The sequence below is a fragment of the Schistocerca nitens genome, chromosome 2 (assembly GCF_023898315.1).
Source record: "Schistocerca nitens isolate TAMUIC-IGC-003100 chromosome 2, iqSchNite1.1, whole genome shotgun sequence".
In the NCBI taxonomy this organism is placed as follows: domain Eukaryota; kingdom Metazoa; phylum Arthropoda; class Insecta; order Orthoptera; family Acrididae; genus Schistocerca; species Schistocerca nitens.
The window spans coordinates 946,418,636-946,442,681 of NC_064615.1; positions in this window are offsets into that span (position 1 = coordinate 946,418,636).

Sequence of the window (24,046 nt, forward strand, 5' to 3'; positions counted from 1 at the left end):
TATTTTAGATTCAAACATCTATCAGCTGGTAAGAAAAACCGATACGTAACATTTGATTTTACTTAGTTAACAATCCGATTGCGTGCTGGGTTCGTATCTCCGTCACAGAACTTCACATCATGCGCTTCATCTTTAAATGCATGAACATTTTGTTCCTTCTGAATGGAGGTATATCACATATCTTTCGTGGTTAGTTAACAGGGACGAAAGGGTCTTTAAAGGAGTCCCAGGTTATTAGAAAAACTGTCGTCTTGTTTTTTTTTTTTCAAGTTTAGATTTAGTGACTGATATTGGCGAAAATTTCTGTAGTTCGTGCCTCTTCATGAGTAGTCAGCAATATGATTAAATTAGATTAGATTAGATTAATACTTGTTCCATAGATCATGAATACGACATTTCGTAATGATGTAGAACATGTCATTTTAATGAAAGATTTCTGTACATACCATTCAGTTGCTTTGCAACAATTTTTTACTCTCTCTCTGTCTCATTCATTTTTATTTTTATCTCTCTCCCTCTCTCTCTCTCTCTCTGTCTCTCTCTCTTCTCTCTCTCTCTCTCTCTCTCTCACACACACACACACACACACACACACACACACACACGCATGCACACAGTCTTTTTTTATTTTTATTTGTTTGTTGTGCTCGACTATTGGCGAGGCACGAAAACGTTCGTCAATGATTTTCTTAGTTTTGAGTAGAATCACATCGGTTCGTCTTCTTCCTGCTGGTAATGTAACTGAGATTTGGCGACAACGCAAGGTATATTTGGCAACTCTGTGATCGACGAGTTACTTCCTGGTGTGCACGGTATTAAGCCTAAAAAGTTCACTTGATTTTTCCTGTCATTTCTATTGAGTAATCTGAGTTATTATTAACGCTTGAGCTGTAACAAAAGATTGTAAATTTACGGTTTTCAGCCCAGGAAAGTCGTTGCAGTGAAAATCGCGTCTAATCTCGTCATATAAACAGCGGTTTACGAGTTCTAGCCACTACTGGTCTCGTAAGAGGAGACGTAGGTGCATGCCTCTTCCCTAGCTCTGTGGAAACGTGATGACCTCAGAGAAAGCGTCTGTTATGGTTTGCGGTTCGAGTCATGCGGACTGTAACGTTTTTATCCCTTCTGTGAAAGAGCTACAAGCAGTCAGATCACACATCGATAAGGAAATCGCAAGAAAATACTTTCGGCTCATAGGGAATGGTGAAAAACTTCGCGCTGCTGACAAACAAATTTTGGGTTTCTAGGAATACATAACTTTATTTATGAAATGCCACATTTGCATACCACTTCAGTGTGACACAGCATACCAGTCAAACACAGACCCAATCGATATCTAAGTGATTAGTATTTTACTAATTCGTGCCGATAGCGGCACGCTTGTGTACAGATACTCAGTTTTATTGAAACATTCGTCGTAAGGGTATCGTGGGTAGTTTTATTTCATTTCTTGCAATACGGTGCACAATTTTCGTACGGTTTCGTTTAGTATTGTTAAAACATTAGTTAACATGAGAGAGAAATTAATCATCAACGATATATGCGAATTCTCTGATGTTATCTATAACAGTCTGACAATGCACATGCAGTTTATTGATTACACACATGTAGAAAACTTGTTCTGAGTTAAAGCTGTCAAACAAGGTTTTATGAAGAATAAAATGCCCCTGCCACACTACAGCTAATGTGGAAAATACTTTTCTGACTATTTTGGCACGATGCGCTCTCCCCATACATAATACAAAAATTTCGAGATGCATCTGCAGCCTGGCCATCTATCGAACCTGAAAAGAACAAAATGCCGCAGAAGTTAGCCCTTTTTCTACATGCGACTTTTTTGGGTTGAGAAGTGAAGGGAATTATGTTCAAAGTTCCATTAGATCGATAACTTCAGCAGACTGCAGTATGGCGTTTTAAAAAAAACGTATCAGTGAATGTACCCAAACTCGCGACGTCTTATCAACAGTGCGCGACGCTTACCGTTACGCTACTAGCTGACACATAGCTACAACCCCTCCAAAACTCAACAATTCCTCCAGAAAAAAATGGCTCAGAGCACTATGCGACTTAACTTCTGAGGTCATCAGTCGCCTAGAACTTAGAACTAATTAAACCTAACTAACCTAAGGACATCACACACATCCATGCCCGAGGCAGGATTCGAACCTGCGACCGTAGCGGGCGCTCGGCTCCAGACTGTAGCGCCTAACACCGCACGGCCACTCCGGCCGGCAATTCCTCCAGAAATTGCGCATTGCACAGTGCTGTGAGATAATGCATATGGCCGGATCTAGACTTCTGAGAGACAGACAGTTACAGCTATTCTTTTGCACTGCACGACGTTTCTAACAAACAGATAGAGCGATAGAGTAGTTCAAGTCGCAAGCAACACTTCCTACAATGTTGGCAGTTCTGTGTAGGTGTCAGTTACGTGATTTTATTTCGGTGATTACAAAGTAGAGTCGAATGTATGCACTGGGTAGCCGAGGCAGCTACTTCATGGCGATTCGGCCAACCAAGTAAATGAATGTACTGAACATGCTGCAAACCACTACAGGGAGTCTGTGTGTCAGAATTCTCATCCAGGGTGGCGCAACATTGTCATGATAGAAAAATGAGTGACAGAGAAGAGAATGTTTTGGTCTCTTAGATTGATGCTAGGTTCATATACTTATGGTCTGGGTTCGATTCCAACTTCTGCTGATGATTTTTGATAAGGAGAGACAGATTCTGTTCTCTTCTGGCTACGCCAAGTGAAGAAGGTATAATGGCATTGTGGTCTGACATTCATGTTAAACATGATATTCCTTCTCTAATAAGTAGACGTTAGGTTGAACCACAATAAAGTCAGGAGTCGCGACACGTAGAAACTTTATCAACAGTAACCTTTCTTATACTAGTTATTTATTTCTAGTGACGAAACAAACGCTATGTAGGGTCACAGGACACTTATTTTTCTTTTATTTTAGCTTCTGTATGTCGATAAAATTGGTTCTGATCTGGGAATGCAACTCAGACCGCCCTTAACGCGGAATTTGATCCCTTCGTGACAATACAGCTCGACTGCAATTTGTTGTTTGTTCAAAACTGCAGATTCCTCAACATCTCCACATATTGCGCGTGAAAGGGTTCGAATCCTTGCCCGGCACTAAAGCTTTCATTATGTATTATCAAGCTCTAGCATGAGAACACCTATCTGCTGGTGGGTAATAATTTTGATTTTTAATGTATTTTCATTCGTTGTCAACACTAACGGTATCTGACGTTTTTGAGTCCCAGTGAGACACAGAACTGTTTGCGAAATCATTGTAAATTCAAGGATGTTATTTCGAGCTGCTGGTGGAGAAAAATTCGGTAGCTGACGTCTCTTTGTGTGCAGTCAACAACGATATGTGTGGGGCTCGATTCCCAGTCAGCACTGAAATCTTCGTCATATTATTTCTAGTTCAAACATGCTCACATGTCGCTGGTGGTGTAACAAACCCATTTTTAACGTTCGTTTTCTCTAGAATATAACAGCGATAGATGCTAGGTTGGAGTCCTGGGAAAGAAAAAATTAATGTTTCGTCTCGTCATTGCAGTTAATACATCTAGCTACTGCCGAGAAACAAAGCTTTACCTCACGGCATTTAAAGTAAGCTACGTATGAAGAAGTAATATTTAACATCTCTCATAGTTCGTTAACAGGGACAATAGATGCTTGGTAGGAATTGGCGCCCGTTAACAGTGTTTACGTTATGTAATTTAAAGTTGATATTTGCTAACTGATACTGTCTAAAATCGAGGTATATCACTTTCTGTATGCCTAGTCAGGAATGAATGTTAGTTTCCGTCAGTCACGAAGTCTTTGCTTAGTCGGCGTGACCTGGGTTTGAATCCATATGCAGAACGAGACGGTCGTCGTGTCATTTGAAGTTCATACATATTCTCAACTAGCTGCTCGTGAATAACTTAAATTTTTAATGTCATTTTGTGTTAAACAATAAGTACGGTATGTTATTTTGAAGAGGAAATCTTGAATACGACGAACTTACTACGTGAATTACCTATCTGACGTAATAATGAGAGTGGTAACATTTCATGTATGTCATTTATTGTAATAAATGTGAACTTACAAGTCAGAAGAACCGTCTTATCTGTGATAAGATGTTCCCTGATATTTGTAGTACCTTCGTATTACTTTACATCTTGAATTATTGCGATACAGAGCAGTGTTTTCTAGTGGTGACTTGTTGGAACCATTTTCAATAGTCAAACGACTGTACCGAGGGGTGCTTAGAGGACCTGCTAGACAGCTGCGCTATGTGGGTTGCATTCGATTCAGGCGAAATGCAATTCAGGTCGTCGGGATACTTTTGAGCACTAATGTATAAGCTAGATTGCATAAACGCTGTAGCAATACCCTTAAATGGAAACTTTTTGGTCGCCACTTATATTATGTGATAAACATTATCTGTGGAACGAAGCAAGTGCACCAAATAAATGGAAGCATGTGCGACTACTATTTTATGAATTAGCAGAAAAATTGTAGGAAGGAATGAGAAGCAAACACTACATTTATATGTTAGTACTGTTGCAAGAATTCGTGACGACACTGCCGATCTAAGACAATATAACAAATGAAATAACATTTTATCTTAAGGAGGACACGCATGATACCCAACTATTGCAATTGAGAGGGTGGTCCCATTCAGCAGTGTTTGAAAAATCTCTGCTTTGGCTGCACATCACAGTGTTTCAGCATTCCGAGGTAGAGTGGCGACAATGAAAATGTGGTAGGTTCAAGTTCAGTTCGTCTCTTTACTGTCGCTGGACCACAAACTCCTCCGAAGAGAGCCCAAAGGCTGGGCCAGCCGCGTGCCTTTGGAAGAGATGTCGCGGCCACTGGTGGACGGGGTCCCCCAGGGGGGTGGAAGGGGGTAAGGAAGTCTAGTTCTGGTGCTGCCTGTCTATTCAGCCCGCTGCCTTCGCCACTTTCACACCAGAGCGCTCCTGACGTATTTTTGCTAACGCGACGTCCCGTGCTGAGCTGGAAACCACTGTCCCGGGTAACAAGATAGTCATGTGCTCTCGTTTCCACTGCTCCTGTGATGACTGAATCCAGAACCCGTTCGCACAGCACAGGACCGTATTCTGTTGAGACATAAACATGTGGCTTTCATGAACGCTCCAGGCGTGTTCTGAAGAGCGCTGATAGATGCACCGCTGCGTCTGGCCGACGTACTGCATACCACTCTCGCAAATGAAGTACAGGGTGGCCGAGAAGTCCCTGATTCCTCTAACCCCTGTTTAGTATCAAATGTTACTATCCAGGTTGGTAGCTATGTCACTTCCTATCATTTGTTGGAATCGTCGGAATTCATGATTACAACTTTCATCTGCATGTACATCTACATCTACATGGTTACCTTGCACTTCACACTTAAGTGCCTGGCAGAGGGTTCATCGAAACATTTTCATACTACTTCTCTACCATTCCACTCTCGAATGGCGCGTGGGAAAAAGGAATACCTCCCTACATAGGTGGGTGTCAACAAAATATTTTTCGCATTCGGAAGAGAAAGTTGGTGACTGAAATTTTGTAAATAGATCTCGCCGCAAAGAAAACCGCCTTTGTTTCAGTGACTGCCACCCCAACTCGCGTATCGTATCAGTGACACTCTCACCCCTATTGCGCGATGATACGAAACGAGCTGCCCTTCTTTGCACTTTTTTGATGTCCTCCGTCAATCCTACCTGGTGAGGATCCCATACCGCGCAGCAATATTCCAGCAGAGGACGGACAAGTGTAATGTAGGCTGTCTCTTTAGTGGGCTTGTCGCATCTTCTAAGTGTTCTGCCAACAAAGCGCAGTCTTTGTTTCGCCTTCCCCACAATATTATCTATGTGGTCTTTCCAATTTAAGTTGCTCGTAATTGTAATTCCTAGTTATTTAGTCGAATTGACAGCCCTTAGATTTGTGCAATTTATCGTAGACCCAAAATTTGTTCAAAAAGTTCAAATGGCTCTGAGCACTGTGGGACTTAACTTCTGAGGTCATCAGTCCCCTACAACTTAGAACTACTTAAATTTAAATAACCTAAGGACATCACACACATCCATGCCCGAGGCAGGATTCGAACCTGCGACCGTAGCAGCAGGACGGTTCCGGACTGAAGCGCCTAGAACCGCTCGGACGGCCACAGCGGCCGGCTGTCAAGAAGAACATGAAGGTGTATGGAAATGTGTTTACAGCGTGATGCGGAGCATCCCAATATAATGGACACTTAATACATAAGTAAATATTTGTGCTGACGCAAATCGAATCAATTAGCGTTCGAGACTAAGGGGTAAGGGACTTCTCGTACACCATGTAGGTCAGGGTTGGGCGTGTGAGCTGTCTGCGGGCACCATGGGCATTGTGTATCGCCATGAAGACATAATCGAGTTGCGTTCCCTTACTCGCGAACAGGACCGAGGACTGCCGACAATACACGATTACACCGAATCCTCGAATCTGTAGTCACATTAGATTGTTATAAGTATTCTTTTCCCTGTCGTAATTATTATGCAACGCAAGTACAGCATGTACATTGTATTTAGGGAAGTGTTGCCTCCCTTGTGTTACACAAATGTGCCATCGAATGGCAAAGTAACAAGACTTAAAAAAAAAATTCAAATGGCTCTGAGCACTATGGGACTCAACATCTGTGGTCATATGTCCCCTAGAACTTAGAACTACTTAAACCTAACTAACCTAAGGACATCACACACATCCATGCCCGAGGCAGGATTCGAACCTGCGACTGTAGCAGTCGCGCGGTTCCTGACTGAGCGCCTAGAACCGCTAGACCACCGCGGCCGGCAACAGGATTTAGTTGATAATAGTTCTACCGAGAAGAAAACCGTATTAATTTACGCTAATGTACGTGCTTTTATGCGCCAGCTCGTCACATAAGGTTTCGCATGTCAATTACTAGTTATTAAAATAGTCGTATTGTTTTGTCAGTGAGGGAAGTTTTACTTCTGGTTATTTTTTCCTATGAGATCAGCTCGTGCTTCGTGTTCCACGTTCCTCTTGAGTACGAATGCACCTTTCTCTCTTCGTTCGAAAATGTTAAAGGCTTGCACACACTCGGATAACACAAGCAGACGGCAATAAAGCTATTGACCGTCTACAGTTCGACTGAGGTACAACACAGCTTAAAAAAAAAATTGAAGAAAGCAGTGTCGCAAAGCAGTGTATTGCTGTATTGCTTAGGTTTGGCTGCAGGTAAGGAAGTACGATATGTTGCAGATGTCCAAATTCTGTCGAACGTTCAGTGGAGAACACTTGCGGGGGAAGGGAGGGGGGTCATTCTGGAATCAAGAAACAGATTTAAGTACACTCCCGTCGACTTGATTTCCTGCTCGCAAATACAACAGTGACATGAAGTAGTAAGAAAAGAACACATGCTTTTTTTTTATTAAGCTTCTACTAACTTAATACATGTAATGTGAGATGTGTTAAGCTCGGAGCAGGCGCGCCGGTAACAAACGAACGATGTTAGCAGACTAGAGGTGGGAGAACTGTTGGCTCACAGTGCCCGTGGGGAAGCAGTGCGGTCGCACAGGGCGCCCGCCCTCGCATTAGTGCATTTGCTCACCCCTGCTGTAGGTGCTCGTATCAAAGGGTTCAAATGGCTCTGAGCACTATGGGACTTAACATGGTTCAAATGGCTCTGAGCACTATGGGACTCAACTGCTGTGGTCATTAGTCCCCTAGAACTTAGAACTACTTAAACCTAACTAACCTAAGGACATCACACACATCCATGCCCGAGGCAGGATTCGAACCTGCGACCGTAGCAGTCGCACGGTTCCTGACTGCGCGCCTAGAACCGCGAGACCACCGCTGCCGGCGGGACTTAACATCTTAGGTCATCAGTCCCCTAGAACGTAGAACTACTTAAACCTAACTAACCTAAGGACATCACACACATCCATGCCCGAGGCAGGATTCGAACCTGCGACCGTAGCACTCCCGCGGTTCCGGACTGCAGCGCCTAGATCCGCACGGCCAGCGCGGCCGGCGTGCTCGTATCCCTGGTCATCACTGACAGACGAAAGCATATTCCATCGGGCACTCAGCAGCGGAGGCTGCGGTCCAGCGTCAGTAAAGGAACGAACTGTCCGTGAACCCGAGACTTCACCTGAAGGTGACGACTAGGAAACTCGTCGAAACGTTGCTGCAACACGGCCACACAACTCGGCTGATAACCCGGAAAGATTTAATCGATTCGAACGACATCTGTGTGCTGATCGTATGTGAAGGAACTGACGCTGAAGCTGTGTGTGCGCCTCAGACGGCGGGGTGCTGGCCCACGGTATCGATTCCCCGGCGCCCAGCAGCTGACAGCTGTTCGGAGTTTGCTGTTGTTTCGAGTACTGGGGGAGCGCGGCACGCGAGGTATTTAATATATGCGCGCTGGCCGCCCAGGTGGGTGGAATGCGCTGCCAATGCCGATGCCGATGCCGGCCGCTCTTTCGCAGCTCTCCGCCTGCCGGGAATTTCATCCGCTCGGCCCTCAGCCGGCCACGGAAGTTGCATTGCGGGGAGCCGTTATTAATAAAGAAACAGCTACCGCACCCTCCCCAAGAATTCCTCCACGATAGTGCGATATGTTTCTAAGCGTCTTGCCTATGTCTGCGGTGCACGAATACACCGAGTAAAATGGCAGGTGCACTAAATAAGAACGTGGTGCCCACTTTGGTGACTTGCTTGACTCTCGCGTTTAACCCTGCGCCGAGGAACCCGTCGTCTCTAATAGCCAGAGAGGCGCGTGTCTGACTGGCGAGCGGTCAGCTCGCCGTACACTACCGGCCCGTGTTAAACACGATTTCCTGTTGATGTGTTTGCTGCCCTTGTCGTAGTTAGAGCAAGTGCAACGTGGCTTTTCAGTTGTTAAGGGAGTAGTACACTACTGGCCATTAAAATTGCTACACCACGAGGATGACATGCTACAGACGCGAAATTTAACCGACAGGAAGAAGATGCTGTGATATGCAAAAGATTAGCTTTTGAGAGCATTCACACAAGGTTGGCGCCGGTGGCGACACCTACAAAGTGCTGACATGAGGAAAGTTTCCTACCGATTTCTCATACAAAAACAGCAGCTGACTGGCGTTGCCTGGTGAAACGTTGTTGTGATGCCTTGTGTAAGGAGGGGTAATGCGTACCATCACGTTTCCGACTTTGATGAAGGTCGGATTGTAGCCTATCGCGATTGCGGTTTATCGTATCGCGACATTGCTGCTCGCGTAGGTCGAGATCCAATGATTGTTAGCAGAATATGGAATCGGTGGGTTCAGGAGGGTAATACGGAACGCCGTGCTAGATCTCAACGGCCTCGTATCACTAGCAATAGAGATGACAGGCATCTTATCCGCATGGCTGTAACGGATCGTGCAGCCACGTCTCGATCCCTGAGTCAACTGATGGGGACGTTTGCAAGACAACAACCATCTGCACGAACAGTTCGACGACGTTTGCAGCAGCATGGACTATCAGCTCGGAGACCATGGCTGCGGTTACCCTTGATGCTGCATCACAGACAGGAGCGCCTGCGACGGTGTACTCAACGACGAACCTGGGTGCACGAATGGCAAAACGTCATTTTTTCGGATAAATCCAGGTTCTGTTCACAGCATCATGATGGTCGCATCCGTGTTTGGTGACATCGCTGTGAACGCACATTGGAAGCGTGTATTCGTCATCGCCATACTGGCGTATCAGCCGGCGTGATGGTATGGGGTGCCATTGGTTACACGTCTCGGTCACCTCTTGTTCGCATTGACGGCATTTTGAACAGTGGACGTTACATTTTAGATGCGTTACGACCTGTGGCTCTACCCTTCATTGGATCCCTGCGAAGCCCTACATTTCAGCAGGATCATTCACGACCGCATGTTTCAGGTCCTGTAAGGGCCTTTCTGAATACAGAAAATGTTCGTCTGCTGCTCTGGCCAGCACATTCTCCAGATCTCTCACCAACTGAAAACGTCTGGTCAACGGTGGCCAAGCAACTGGCTCGTCACAATACGCCAGTGACTACTCTTGATGAAATGTGGTATCGTGTTGAAACTATATTGGCAGCTGTACCTGTACACGCGATCCAAGCTCTGTCTGAGTCAATGCCCAGGCGTATCAAGGCCGTTATTACTGCCAGAGGTGGTTGTTCTGGGTACTGATTTCTCAGGATCTATGCACCCAAATTGCGTGAAAATGTAATCACATGCCAGTTCTAGTATAATATATTTGTCCAATGAATACCCGTTTATCATCTGCATTTCTTCTTGGTGTAGCAATTTAATGGCGAGTAATGTATTTCGTAAAGAAAGTCCGATACGCTGTTTCCATCCTGTAATTAAGGGGTAGACCAAGGTGACACTCGACTGGAACCGATAGGCATGAGTTTTTCAATAAAATAACAAACAAATTACAAAACTAGCTTCAAGCCTTCGTTGTACACCCTTAATATTGTATTAAGTATCTTTTTTGGGCCTACCTGGTTAGCCGTGTGGTCTAACGCACTGCTTTCCGGGTGGGAAGGTGAACCGTTCCCCGGCACGAATGCGCCCCTTCGCGGATTAGTGTCTAGGTCCGGTGTGCCGGCAAGTCTGCGGTTGGTTTTTAAGGCGGTTTTACATCTACCTCCGTGAATGCGGACTGGTTCCCCCTATTCTGCCTCAGTTACACTGTTTCGGCGATTGCTGCGCAAACACTTGCTCCACTCAAAAAACATTGGGGTTAGACTCGTCTGGTGTGAGACGTTCCTGGGGAAGGGGGGTTGGGGGGGCGACTCGGGGCCGAACCGCACAATAACTTTGGGTTCGGTGTGGGACGGCGGTGTTTCTAGGTCCCCAGTTCCATACAATACAATACAATCCTTTTTTTAAGTAAAAGGACTTGTACCCACAGGGCACTACACGACATCGACGAAATGCCTTTGCTGAGTGCGAGGGCGGTTGGTGGGAGCTCTGATGCCCTCAATTTTCAACCTTAAAAATTGCTTTGAAGCTGATGATATTGTGTAACGTAGTACGAATGTCATTTAAAAAATGGTTTTTAACAAAATGCCCGACAGTCTTAATTAAATGTCAGTGTTTCCTACAAAGAAGTCGGTATAACAACTTGCACCAAAAATCTAAGTTAAAATATGTCGCAAAAATCCTACTTACTACAGTAGAAAAAACGCCGACTCACGTTACAAAAAGGTACAATGTAATTGCTTGTACATTTAATGAATTACAACTCCCGGCAACTTGAAAAATGATGTTTTGAAAAAACAGGCGTTTAAAGTTTGTGTTTTTTAATACTAAAACTGCACAAACCTTTAATCCACTATGGTCGCACCCCACAGTTGGCCTTCCTTTCGCCGGTGTCGAAGCTCTATCATTATGACGAAATTATATCGATTACCTAGCTTCCGCTTACCAATCAAAGCGACTGGAACTATTTTTCGAAAGTTCTATTAGTATAAACACGTTTGTTTCATTTTCAAGCAGAAACGTTTTACTTCGTATAATAATAATAGTAATAAAAAAGGCCAAATGACAAGTTAAGCAAACGCGAGACAACCACGTTTTTACGTTAAACGAACCATGTTAAAAGAGGAATCTTGTTGGAACTGTATTTTATTTCACGCTAATACCCTCCGTGATACTATCCGAAACTAACAGTAACTATTATTACATCGCTTGCTTTCGAGGGCTCGGATGCACCAGACTCCCATGCAGTAAATAACGGCTTTAACATATTGCAACATTTATGATACACTTAATATGAATGAATCTTAAAAATAAACGCTGCGTGGAATATTTTTAACCTGACAAAAAATTAGGCACAAAAAATTTCTATCCTGGTCTAACCCTTTTTATTAAAATGGGCTATGAAATAACAAGTGTATTCAACATGTGAAAACAGGAGGGAAAGCTGTAGCTCAAGTTCCCGAATACGAGTTCGATGGCTCACCAGTGCGATACTGCACTCGGTAAAAGCGAAGCTAGGCGCTAGACAAAACGTAAGCACGATTTTCACTTTTTCACGGGATAGAATACTTGTCAATTGTGATTCATTGCATGCTCAGAAATTAAAGTCATTTTATAAGGATGGCGTTACACAACAATGCGACCTGGCGTTACGAAAACCAACAGGTTCGAACATGTTCGAAAGGCAAAACATCTCTGGCTCACAGCCCTGAGACAGCAGTGAGATTATCACACGTGCCGATATCGTCTCTGCACGTTCAATGGAAATAAAAATGTCTCCTGGAACGAAGAGACATTTGTACTTGTTTAAAAAGTAAGGATTTTTTTCTCCGCGCAAATTGGTACTTTCGTCGCGGTGTTTGAGAGTAGTGTCTTAAGAGCGGCTGAGATGGATGTGTGTTTATTGTGGTACTATATTTGTGTTGTGTGGTGATGGGAGAAGGGAGAGGGAGAAACCCAGTGCAGGCACACGGCACGCTCCTCGTGTGTGTACACTAACTAGCCACCAAGCTTAACGCCCCGTCCGATGGAAGTTTAATCACCAACAGTGACACAATTCCTACAATAGTCCATTTATGCTGATGTGCAACTTTCGCCATCACCTTCCCCCTGCCGGCCAAATAATGGAGAGAAATTTTAATGGCGAGAAATTTTTTTTCACCACCGTGATTCGAACTGGCTACTTCCAAGTCGAGAGCTACCGCGCCGGCCTGCGTTAGAGACCTCGGCGAGTTATGATAACCACAAAAAAGCCTAGGAGTGACCTAAAGTGTAATGATGCCATAAAAAGCAGTTGTTGGAACGCAGATGCCAGTCTGGAATTCGTTGGAAAAACCATAAGGAAATGTTATTGACCCACGAAAGAAGAACTTACAAAAGGTCGTTGTACCAATTATGTCTACTGAAAGTCTAGAATCAACACTTTTTTTAAAGTAAACATGAGACAGTTACGATGAAGCTCAATATACTCCGGTGCCAGACGCTACAGAAGAGGCTTGCTCATCAGGGAGCTGTTTATTTTTGTAATATCCAAAGCGTACGTTCCAAGGCGAGTATACCAAACACGATGTGTTCAAACTACTCCGTGCAGCCCAATGTAATGCGGAGTTGACCACTAGCCGTTACGTGAAGCGGAACCGCCTGTATGAAAAGAAACGGAGGGTATTGTGTTGTCAAGAGATGGCTCCGAACGTGGACTAGTCATCGGATGTCACCTGAGTAACAAACCCATCAGGGACATTTCAATCCTTCTGAAGCTGCCAAAGATGAGTGTTCGTGACGTGACTGTGGCGTGGAAACACAAAGGAACAACCGTAACTAAACCAAGACCGCTGAATTAGCGAGAAGGACTACTCATATGTTCCAAAGCGCTACAAGCAAAACGAGACCAAAATGACGGTGCGTAGGGAGTTCAAAAGAATGTGATACCAGTCGAGCAGCTCCTTGTAAGCCACAGTTATGTACTCAGTACTAAGCGACGCTTGAGGTGATGTAAAGACCGACGCCATTGGACGCTGGATTACTGGAAACGAGTGATTTGGAGTAAACAGTCGCACTATACCGTGTGGCAATCGGATGGATGGTTTTGGGTTTGGCAAATACCTGGAGAGCGCTACCTGTCGTTATGTGTAGTGCCAACACTGACGTACGGAGGTGGTGGTAAGACATGCGGGTGGTTTTAGTGGTTAGGATGTGGTCCCCATATTACGCACAAGAAAACGCTGAATGCGGAAGGATATGAATTGATTTTACGGCACTGTGTACTCTGTACAGTACAGGGACAGTTGGCAGACGATGACTTTATCAGCGTGACAATACATCCCGTCTGAAAGCAGCATCTGTGAGGCAACGGTTTGTCGACAGTAACCTTCCCGAAATAGACTGGCCTGCCCGGAGTTCCGAGCCAAACCCAATGGCACACCTTTTCTGGCTTCGTCTCTTGAGGAAGAATGGACTATGATTCCTTCACAGACGTTCAGACACCTCATTAAAAGTGCGCCCAGCAGAATTCAAGCCGTCGTAAGACCGAAGGGTGGATACGCCCCATATTGTCCACTAATACGGGCCCCGATACTTTTGATCGGAAAGCGTATTAGTTTTTCCCCCATCAGCCAAACGAAATTGCCACGACGAGAAATCAGAGATCTTAGACTTCCTACGAAGGCTTACCGGCAGTAATTCTAATCATACGCAATAAAAGACCTCACAAGTTAGTCTGGCTGCCGCTGATTATGAGCATCTCCACACCACCGAGACCATTATTTAGGGCTACAGAGTTAGTTGTTACGTTACCCAATGTAGTTGTAAGCCCATCTCCATATTAAAAGACAAGATCATTTACTTGAAAATAAAGATTCAAGAAACTTCAGCCAACTGTGAACTGTTCTGACTTACATTTTTAATCACGTCATTCCTTCCTACAAGCCGTCCGGATGGCTGCGACGTGATTTTTACATGCTCTGTTTTCTTGATCTGTTTCTCAGTCGTTGTCCTGAATACCTCTCTCTGTATATCAAGTACATATCAACTTTCGATTATTACTATAAAAAACCTGCTGTTAGCCAATGCATAATATTAAATATTTCTCCATCTACTCTTCCTATTCAGCCATATGACCGGTGAACAAACAACACAGTAACCTGAAAACAATGCGAAACTACAAGAGATCAATTTTTCATCCAAAATAATCGCTGAACCTTCCGTCTCTCCGTATGTTCCAGCAATATTCTTTCTGTATTTCTGTCTCAGAGACAACACTATCCCAACTACCGCACTTCTTTGTATATCTGTTTTCTTTCTCCCATCTCATCTGCTGACTTTATCTTACAATTTTCGCTCATTCTTGGACGGATCAAATTCTTCTAGATGTTATCATGCGATTCTGTTAGTATGTAATTACTTTCGTCCGACAAGAAAGTTATGTTATGAGAAAATTACTTACCACAGTGTTAAGAAGATCTATGTGACCTTAATACAATACTCACTCCTGCCCATTACATTTTTAATCTCGTCATTCCTTCCTGTACGCTGTCCGGATGGTTGTGACGGGATGAAAGACGTGGTTTTTGCATGCCTGAAATATTTTACACATGAAGAATTGGCGAATAAATATCTAGGAGATTTGGTCTACATGTTGCGAAATGTAGCACATACGGCTGCCACCTTAGGCGGCAACAACGGATGTAAACAGGCTGGGTATTGAGCGGAAGTGAGCTCGGATGACAGATACGGATACCATGCTGCTTGACAAGCAAGTGGTGATGTTTTCAGCAGGTGTGAGTTCTAGAGAATGTGGAGTACCGAGGTAGGTCGGAACACATATGACAACGTGCGGTTTTGTGTAATCTTGTTGAAAGATAAGGACACACAGGTCTCGAACGCAGAGTATAGTCAGCAGTCTTTACACGTCAGGAATATAAGGGATGCTGCTAAAATTACCGGCTATGCATTCCAGAGGTGGTGTTATTGTGTACCAAATGATACTCTGTACAATCACGCCAAGTTCGGGGTGCTTATAAATACACTGCTGGCCATTAAAATTGCTACACCAAGAAGAAATGCAGATGATTAACGGGTATTCATTGGACAAATATATTATACTAGAACTGACATGTGATTACATTTTCACGCAATTTGGGTGCATAGATCCTGAGAAATCAGTACCCAGAACAACCACCTCTGGCCATAATAACAGCTTTGATACGCCTGGCCATGGAGTCAAACAGAGTTTGGATGGCGTGTACAGGTACAGCTGCCCATGCAGCTTCAACACGATACAACAGTTTATCAAGAGTAGTGACTGGCGTATTGTGACGAGCCAGTTGCTCGGTCACCATTGACCAGACGTTTTCATTTGGTGGGAGATCTGGAGAATGTGCTGGCCAGGGCAGCAGTCGAACATTTTCTGTATCCAGAAGGGCCCGTACAGGACCTGCAACATGTGATCGTGCATTATCCTGCTGAAATGTAGGGTTTCACAGGGATCGAACGAAGGGTAGAGCCACGGGTCGTAACACATCTCACATGTAACGTCCACTGTTCCAAGTGCCGTCAATGTGAACAAGAGGGGACAGAGACGTGTAACCAGTGGCACCCCATAACATCACGCCAGGTGATATGCCAGGATGGCGATTACGAATACACGCTTCCAATGTGCGTTCACCGCGATGTCTACCAACACGGATGCGATCATCATGATGCTGTAAACAGAACCTGGATTCATCCGAAAAAATGACGTTTTGCCATTGGTGCACCCAGGTTCGTCGTTGAGTACACCATCGCAGGCGCTCCTGTACGTGATGCAGCGTCAAGGGTAACCGCAGCCATGGTCTCCGAGCTGATAGTCCATGCTGCTGCAAACGTCGTCGAACTGTGCGTGCACATGGTTGTTGTCTTGCAAATGTCCCCATCAGTTGACTCAGGGATCGAGACGTGGCTGCAGGTTCCGTTACAGCCATGCGGATAAGAAGCCTGTCATCTCGACTGCTAGTGATACGAGGCCGTTGAGATCCAGCACGGCGTTCCGTATTACCCTCCTGAACCCACCGATCCCATATTCTGCTAACAATCATTGGATCTCGACCTACGCGAGCAGCAATGTCGCGATACGATAAACCGCAATCGCGATAGGCTACAATCCGACCTTTATCAAAGTCGGAAACGTGATGGTACGCATTTCTCCTCCTTACACGAGGCATCAAAACAACTTTGCAGCAGGCAACGCCTGTGAACTGCCGTTTGTGTATGAGAAATCGGTTGGAAACGTTCCTGGTGTCAGCACGTTGTAGGTGTCGCCACCGGCGCCAACCTTGTGTGAATGCCCTGAAAAGCTAATCATTTGCATATCACAACATCGTCTTCCTGTCGGTTAAATTTCGCGTCTGTAGCATGTCATGTTCGTGGTGTAGCAATTTTTATGGCCAGTAGTGTACTATTAAGCTGAAGACGACTCTGATGTCTGTCAGTGTTCAAATCTTCCAGGCGGCTTGCGTACTGACCGATACAGGACTTCCGTCTCCATGACTGTTTTAGTGCATTACATTTATCATTTGTTACAGATGATCGCAATGTCAGCTTTATAAGAGTGTCTGGACTGATGTAAACAGAACCAGGCGACTCTTAATCCTTACAGACAAAGTATATGCCAAAATAGATAAATAAATAAATAAATACATGAAGCTCTAGCTTAGCTAATAGATGACCAGCTTTGAGTCTCCTCATCATTCTCTTTGTCTCTCCGCCCCCTTCCCCGTTCATTCCCTACTTGTCCTTTTACTTCTTTTTCCTCTTCCACTTCCTCTTGTCTTTTTCCTCCTCCACCTACTTCCTACTGCCATAATCCTCCTTACGTGACTGCATGGAATCCGTCCGCGTTGCGCACCGACCGTAAGTGCAGACCGAGGCGCGCAGCGATCGGAAATCGAACCCGGCGCCGCGAAGCTGCGTGGCCTTTGGGTGTAGCCGACTGGCCGCGGCGCGCTCCTTTGTCTCAGCATCGGTGCGGCCGACTCTCCTTCTCCGTCACGATGAATGACACCACATTGTTGGCGACTGTCTTTTATTTCTTCCCTGCCGCATCTCCCTGCTCACTCTCACTCCCCTCCCACCCCGTCACTCGTCTTCACTCTTTTCCTTTGTGATCACCCATCGCCCCTTCTCATTCTCTCTTTCTGTCTGTCCTCTCCTTCACGATCCCATCCTCTACTGTCACTGCCCTCGCCCCTCTCTCTCTCCAACTCGGCCATCGGACTCTATTTCCTCTTCATTCCATCCTCACTCCTACACAGACCGACTCACCGCTTCTTCTCACTCGTGGCTCCTTTTTCCACCTTATAACACGCACCAACACCGAGATGTATTTGGAAGATACAGCGGTGACCTTCAATTTGTCACTCAGGTGGTATGGTAGCAATGCTAATATTTAAACCTCGGCCGCGACCGAGTCCAGAAGAAACGCCGTGGTGTGTGTGTGTGTGTGTGTCTCGCCAGCTCCTAGCCCCCTCCCTCGCGTCCTTTCCTTCCCCCTCAGCGGGCCGGAATGAGATACCGCCGGGGACAGCCGGCGCGCCGCGCTGAAATAGTTTTCCCCGAGATTTTTATGCTGATGCCTCGGCTGCTACTTCTTCTGCCGTCGTCTCCCGTGTCGCCCCGCGCATGCGCGCCGTACAAAAAGAGCGGCGCCGTGCCGTGGCGAGCTTTCCCACGCCTTCACACACTGGCAAACACACACACACACACGCACACACTCACACACAGGCACACACGCACACGCGGGCGGCAGGTATGCCAACAGCGGCCGGGCCGCGGGCAGATGCTCCCGATAAATAAACACGTCGTCAAACCGAATTTAAGCGAACCCCTTAAGATTTTCTGTGCGGTCGCCTCCGGCAGCGGCGCCGTACCGGAGGTGACAGCCGCGGACGTCCCGCTGTGTCTTTACGGAGTTATGATTCACCCTGCGGCTAGAATTTCACGTCCGTCTACGGCGATCCTCTCCCGTTCTCAATTCCTGCCTACCCCCCTCCCCGTCCACCCGATTTTTTTCAACTTTATTTTACGCGTTCCTTATTCGCTTTCCGCTGCGTGAACGGAACAAAGCGGCGGGCGTCCATCTCGTTAGCACGGCAGACTTACAGTCCATTGTCGACTTTAGTGAGAGGCATGCAGTGGCATCCCATTGTTTCTTGCGCCACATTTCGATGTGGTTCCCTTTCTTACGCGTCACGTCCGTAGATAATACACTTTTTCTTTCAATAACTTTTTTTTACGCTTTGTTTGTGAAAGCAGGTGTAGTGACGTCTCCCTGCTAGCAGGGATGCGAAGTCGGAAGGCGTTGTCAGAAGGCAAGACAGTGTCCAGCCCAGTTCAAGGGAACCTCCCCATCGCACCCCCCTCAAATTTTGTCATAAGTAGGCACAGTGGATAGGCCTTGAAAAACTGAACACAGATCAATCGAGAGAACAGGTAGAAGTTGTGTGGAACTATGAAAAAATAAGCAAAATATACAAACTGAGTAGTCCATGAGCAAGATAGGCAACATCTTCGTTATTATGAGCTCGGGAGCGCCATGGTTCCGTGGTTAGCGTGAGCTCCTGCGGAACAAGAGGTCCTTGGTTCAAGTCTTCGCTCGAGTGAAGAGTTTAATTTTTTATTTTCAGACAATTATCAAAGTTCAGGCACACATAATCAACTTCGCTCTCCAAAATTCCAGGACATGTTCAGATTTGCTTGGACATATGCAGGATTTCACGCTCTACACACGGAAAATCTGAAAAAGGTTATGACAGAGCACAGGGAAAACTGTGCGACTGTGAAACTGTTGCATTCATTTGTTGCAGTTTATGTGACAAACTCTTATGTTTTCATCACTTTTTTGGGAGTGATTATCACATCCACAAGAAAACCTAAATCGGGCAAGGTAGAAGAATCTTTTTACCCATTCGCCAAGTGTACAAGTTAGGTGGGTCGACAACATATTCCTGTTATGTGACGCACATGCCGTCACCAGTGACGTATAGAATATATCAGACGTGTTTTCCTGTGGAGAAATCGTTTGACCTATGACCTTGAAATGAAATGTTTTCGGTTCCCATTGGAGAGGCACGTCCTTTAATCTATTAATCGCACGGTTTTGCGGTGCGGTCGCAAAACACAGACACTAAACTTATTAAAGTGAACAGAGACGTCAATGAACGAACGGACAGAACGAACGGAAAGAAAGTAAGCTTTTCACTCGAGGGAAGACTTGAACCAAGGACCTATCGTTCCGCAGCTGCTCACGCTAACCACGGGACCACGGCGGTCCTGAGCTCACACTCTCCTTGATGTTGCCTATCTTTGGCATGGACTACTCAGTTTGTATATTTTGCTTATTTTTTTCATAGTTCCACACAACTTCTTCCTGTTTTCTCGATTGATCTGTGTTAAGTTTTTCAAGGCCTATCCACTGTGCCAACTTATAACTAAATCTGAGGGGGGTGCGATGGGGAGGTTCCCTTATAAATGAGAGGGTCGCTGTTCAACTGTACACGATATTCTAGGAAGAACTGCAAATACTTCAGTAGATGCTAGCGTAGACTTATTCGAATAAAACATTCCACACAATACGTCAACAATGGATTACAGAGACATAGCTGTAACGTTTACAATACGATGTTTAACTGGTGTATCTGTGATAACGGCAGTAGCAGGGCTGAACTGAGCTGTGAGCGAACATACACTTCAAAATTGTACTTGACAGCCGCATTAAATACGAGTTTACAATGGCTTTAATTTTAAATCATTCACCTGAGTAGCCAATATAACAACGAAGATTTATTAATAATATAATTCAAAATTGTTAAGGCTTTCGTGGCTACTTGTTGACAAACTGCCTATTGGCTCTGCCTATTGGCTTCTGTCTCGGGTTGTGAACCGCAGCACCTCAGACGCGAAATGCAACAAAATGGTTCAAATGGCTCTGAGCACTATGGGACTTAACTTCTGAGGTCATCAGTCCCCTAGAACTTAGAACTACTTAAACCTAACTAACCTAAGGACATCACACACATCCATGCCCGAGGCAGGATTCGAACCTGCGACCGTAGCGGCCGCGCAGTTCCAGGCTGTAGCGCCTAGAACCGCTCGGCCACCTCGGCGGGCGAAATGCAACACCTGGAAAGTATTCTGAGGAGCAATGGGTACTCCACAAGTTATATTAGAAGTGTAACAGAGCCAAAAACTCGGCGAAGTAAGGAATCAGAAAAGAAAAAAAAATGTCGGGTACGGCCTTTCTGCCCTACATTCCCAGAGTGACGGATAGAATCGTCCGTATATTGCGCAAACACGGCGTAAAGACGATTTTCAAACCGACAAGGAAGATCAAAGAGTGTCTTAGATCGCCAAAGGAGAAAAGTGACCCACTTGCAATGTCGGGAATATACCGTATACCATGCACATGCGGAAAAGTTTATGTCGGAATGACTGGACGATCAATTAACACCAGGATCAAAGAATATAAACGACACTGCAGGTTGGGGCAGGTGGAGAAATCGGCAGTGGCAGAGCACGCACTAAGTGAGACCGACCACGTAATAAAATTCGCCGACACGGACGTTCTGGCTGTAGAGAAGCACTATCACACGCGCTTGTTCAGAGAAACTGTAGAAATACAAAAACACGCGAACAGTTTCAACAAGAATGAAGAAAGGCTTAAGATAAACGGATCCTGGCTTCCCGTACTGCAGCGAACGACCGTCGCAGGTAGCAAGAGGAGAACCGGACCGGAAATAACCGAGGAGAAGCCCTCGGATGTTGGCGCGCCAGGTACATATAGTCTGCGACCGAGAGCTCGGCTCCAGTTCACCACCGGCAATGGAGGGTGAAGCTTTGACAATGCCAGCCACTCGTGCTGGCGAAACGTCGTAAAATCATTAGTTGAACGTCGGCCGAAGAACCCAAGACTGAAGCCAATAGGCAATAAAATAATTTTTCCTCAGCAGAAGCCAAATGTACTGGACACGACCAAAGAATAATCCCAAGGAATAAAAGCAATAATAACCAAAACTATTAAAAGCAGAAAACGAACGCATGCTATTAAGCTCAGTCTAAGTGAAAGCAGAGAGGCAATAAAATTACACCGTACAAAATATCCAATGCACACAGTAATAATCGAAAATATTAAAAGCACAGAAGAAATTTACACTATTAAACTTAACGTTAATAAAAGCAGAGAGCCAAATAAAAGTACGCTACACAAAATAGTCAATACTTAGGAAGTTCAGATTTAATTAATGCCGCCTTGCTGAATTACACAAGGCAAATTAATTAGAATCATCGTGATGCCTGACATATGTTGAACAGTATATTACCCAGATGCGTACCCATCAGCAAGACAAACACAATCTGATGGATTACCATTACGTAAACTGGCAAGTCAAGTTAAATCTTGCCGGCCGAAGTGGCCGAGCGGTTCTAGGAGCTACAGTCTGGAACCGCGCGACCGCTACGGTCGCAGGTGGAATCCTGCCACGGGCATGGATGTGTGTGACGTCCTTAGTTTAGTTAGGTTTAAGTAGTTCTAAGTGCTAGGGGACTGATGACCTCAGAAGTTAAGTTCCATAGTGCTCAGAGCCATTTGAACCAACTTAAATCTTGTGATAAAAATGAAGCGTTATTGGTCAGTCACGTAATCATTTGAGAACAATGAAAATTAACAGAATCAGGCTCACACAGAGTGTTTGCATATACACGCCACGTATAACTACCACCTGGTTCCTGTAAATACGATACCGTCCGTGCAACGCTCAGACTTCACAAGACGTGCCGGAGCCTGAAGAGAGAGCTCTGTGCAAGACACATACAAATACATCTCAAGACTAACCACATTTCACATACTCCAGTAAGCGCACAGGACAGGTTGATTTACTGAAACTGCACGGAGTGTGCCGTACTCGCGTCCATCAAAACGCATGCCTGTTACCCGAGGCTTCCTATCTGACCGCTCCACAACACTCTGCCTTCTCGTGGTCAACGTTCTTCTCGGTGGTGCCCAGTGTTCTGTTCGACCGTCACATCCAGCTTCCCACGTTGGCTGGTGTAGCAATGTTCTCGCTGGCAGCGCCTTCGCACTATAGCTTTGGTAGAGCCGGAGCCCTGTTGGTCGGGTTTTCACACCCGAACGTGGGACGTCCGGTGATATATCCTCCACGGCATGAAACGTAAAGGAATGAGGCTGGAAAACTCCAGCACGTCCATTAACGAACACCAAAGGCCGCCATAAGATACACAGTTTATAAAATGCTGGCCGCTGTGGCCGAGCGATTGTAGGTGCGTCAGTCTGGAACCGTGTGACCCCTACAGTCGCAGGTTCGAATCCTGCCTCGGCAAGGATGTGTGTGATGTCCTTAGGTTAGTTACGTTTAAGTAGTTCTAAGTCCTAGGGGACTGATGATCTCAGATGTTAAGTCCCATAGTGCTCAGAGACATTTTTCTTTACACAATTTTCAGATTATTTTAACAAACTGCTACATAAAAGTTCTTTATTTTAATTGACCTGTACCATTCAATACCAAAGAACGTAGTGGTAGAGGCCCAACAAGGTAGAACAAAGAGCACCCTGTGTAGCTTTGGTAGATGGTTGAATAGTTGTAGCTCTGCTGGGGTCTCTGTTGTATCTCGTCTCAAGAGTCTGAGTGAATACGGATTATACAAAGACGGAAGAAAGGGCCTTTGGAGTTTTACCAACTATTACTTTCCCCTAGCTGATCACTCACTTGCTGATCTTCTATCCCAGGGACCAATCTTCGATTCTTAAAAAAAAATGGTTCAAATGGTTCTAAGCACTATGGGACTTAACATCTGAGGTCATCAGTCCCCTAGACTTAGAACTACTTAAACCTAACTAACCTAAGGAGATCACACACGTCCATGCCCGAGGCAGGATTCGAACCTGCGACCACAGCAGCGCGGTTCCAGACTGAAGCGCCTAGAACCGCTCGGCCACAGCTGCCGGCTTCGTTTCTTACATCCGGTGGTTCGTCGCCTAGTAAAGAATTGATCAACAAAATACGACAGCAGGGAAACTACAGATCAATGGAAGTCAGTATCGTCTGGCAGTACATCTGTTCAGAAATGGACACTTATATTAGAGGTAGCCCTGCCACAAGGTTCCCAACGTTATCACTCACAATAAAGCACCCGCTAGACGTATACTTGTTGCAGGACAAGCCAAAACAAGAAACGTTCATACTAACAATGATGTCTTCAGCATAAAGACCAGTCCCTAGAAAGAGAGTAAAATGAATTAACATGAGTCACTATAACGGAAGAATGGGAAGTTTTGGAAACTTGTGGTAAGTTCCTAAGGCACCAAACTGCTGAGGTCATCGGTCCCTAGAAGAATGGGTGAAGAATGCTGTCACAGCAGCAGGGATAGGGAAATAGAGCTTACCAGGCTACATGCCGATTTTCAGTGCCGGTATCTCGCGGTGCAAACGTAACGAAAGCACCGACACAACCTCGTAGCTGCAGCGTGCTACTTCATTCTAAACGTGACGAT